The sequence below is a fragment of the Arachis hypogaea genome, chromosome 4 (assembly GCF_003086295.3).
Source record: "Arachis hypogaea cultivar Tifrunner chromosome 4, arahy.Tifrunner.gnm2.J5K5, whole genome shotgun sequence".
In the NCBI taxonomy this organism is placed as follows: Eukaryota; Viridiplantae; Streptophyta; class Magnoliopsida; order Fabales; family Fabaceae; genus Arachis; species Arachis hypogaea.
In genome coordinates, this window is record NC_092039.1 from 45,797,552 (window position 1) to 45,799,964 (window position 2,413).

Here is a 2,413-nt window from a genome sequence, read left to right on the forward strand (position 1 = left end):
AGGCATTGTTGTTGAAGCTGATCCTAAACCTGAAAAGACTCTGAAGAGAAAATAAGAGAAGCTAAAATACAACAATCCAGAGACAACCTCACTGAAATTTTCGAACAAGAAAAGGATATGGCAGCCGAACCCAACAACAATAACGCAAGGAGGATGCTTGGTGATTATACTACACCTACTTCCAAATTTGATGGAAGAAGCATCTCAATCCCTTCCATTGGAACAAACAATTTTGAGCTGAAACCTGAACTAGTTGCTCTAATGCAACAGAACTGCAAGTTTGATGGACTTCCATCAGAAGTTTCCTATCAGTTTTAAACTGAGTTCTTGCAGACCTGTGAGACTGTTAAGATTAATGGAGTAGATCCTGAAGTCTACAGGCTCATGCTTTTCCCTTTTGATGTAAGAGACAGAGCTAGAACATGGTTGGACTCACAACCTAAAGATAGCCTGGACTCTTGGGATAAGCTGGTCACGGTCTTCTTGGCTAAGTTCTTTCCTCCTCAAAAACTGAGCAAGCTTAGAGTGGATGTTCAGACCTTCAAACAGAAAGATGGTGAATCCCTCTATGAAGCTTGGGAAAGATACAAGCAGATGACCAAAAGGTGTCCTTCTGACATGCTTTCAGAGTGGACCATTTTGGATATATTCTGTTATGGTCTATCTGAGTTTTCTAAGATGTCACTGGACCATTCTGCAGGTGGATCCATTTACCTAAAGAAAACGCATGGAGAACCTCAAGAACTCATTGGCATGGTTGCAAATAACCAATTCATGTACACTTCTGAGAGGAATTCTGTGTGTAATGGAACGCCTCAGAAGAAGGGAGTACTTGAAATTGATGCTCTGAATGCCATATTAGCTCAGAACAAAATGTTGACTCAGCAAGTCAACATGATCTCTCAAAGTCTGAATGGATGGCAAAATGCATCCAACAGTACTAAAGAGGCATGTTCTGAAGAAGAAGCTTATGATCCTGAGAACCCTACAATGGCAGAGGTGAATTACATGGGTGAACCCTATGGGAACACCTACAATTCTTCATGGAGAAATCATCCAAACTTCGCATGGAAGGATCAACAAAAGCCCCAACAAGGCTTTAATAATGGTGGAAGAAATAGGCTTAGCAATAATAAGCCCTTTCCATAATCTTCTCAGCAACAGACAGAGAATTCTGAGCAAAGCTCATCTAGCTTAGCAAATATAGTCTTTGATCTGTCTAAGGCCATTTTAAGTTTCATGAGTGAAACAAGGTCCTCCATCAGAAATTTGGAGGCACAAGTGGGCCAACTGAGTAAGAAAATCACTGAAACACCTCCTAGTACTCTTCCAAGCAATACTGAAGAGAATCCACAAAGAGAGTGCAAGGCCATTGACATAATCAAAATGGTCGAACCTGGAGAGGATGGGGAGGACATGAATCCCAATGAGGAAGACCTCATGGGACGTCTCCCAGACAAGAAGGAGTTCCTTATTGAGGACCTAAAAGAATCTGAGACTCGTATAGAGACCATAGAGATTCCATTAAACCTCCTTCTGCCATTCATGAGCTCTGAAAACTATTCTTCCTTTGAAGAGGATGAAGATGTAACTAGAGAGCAAGTTGCTCAATATCTAGGAGCTATCATGAAGCTGAATGCCAAGTTGTTTGGTAATGAGACTTAGGAAGATGCACCTCCCTTGCTCATTAGTGAACTAGATACATGGGTTTAACAAACTTTACCTCAAAAGAAACAAGATCTTGGTAAATTCTTAATACCATGTACCATGGGCACCATGACCATTGAGAAGGCTCTGTGTGACCTGGGGTCAGGTATAAATCTTATGCCACTCTCTGTAATAGAGAAACTGGAAATCTTTGAGGTATAACCTGCCACTTTATCATTAGAGATGGCAGACAAGTCAATAAGACAAGCTTATGGATTGGTAGAGGACGTTTAGTGAAGGTTAAAGGCCTTTACATCCCTGCTGATTTCATAGTCTTAGACACTAGGAAGGAGAAGGATGAATGCATCATCCTTGGAAGACCCTTCCTAGCCACAGCAGGAACTGTGATTGATGTTGACAGAGGAGAGCTAGTCCTTCAATTGAATGGGGACTACTGAAGAGAGAACTTTTGCGTGGTCTAGAATTTAAAATAAATTCCCATTGCAAGTATAGCTTCTAAACCAACAAGAGTCCTTTCTTACAAATGTTTTGGTTGTCACAAGTAACAAACCCAATAAAAATAATTAACCGAAGTATGCAAACCTCGGGTCGTCTTCTCAAGGAATTACAGGGAAGTATGATTTATTATTAGTTATGGAAAAACAGTGTTTTGGGTTTTGAAAAGGGTTTTGAGCAAGAGAAATGGTTTACAAAAATTAATAAAGTAATAACGAAGAAATCTCTTGGCAAGGTGTGAAAACTGGAA

General features: G+C 40.4%; 1 non-coding gene across 1 annotated transcript; it reads right to left on the bottom strand.

Annotated features, from left to right (window-relative positions):
- Positions 1-516: 516 nt before the first annotated feature.
- LOC112799252 (small nucleolar RNA R71) lies at positions 517-624 on the bottom strand. The gene has a single exon (XR_003200827.1). It is a non-coding gene; the product is annotated as a small nucleolar RNA R71 (small nucleolar RNA).
- Positions 625-2,413: the final 1,789 nt, after the last annotated feature.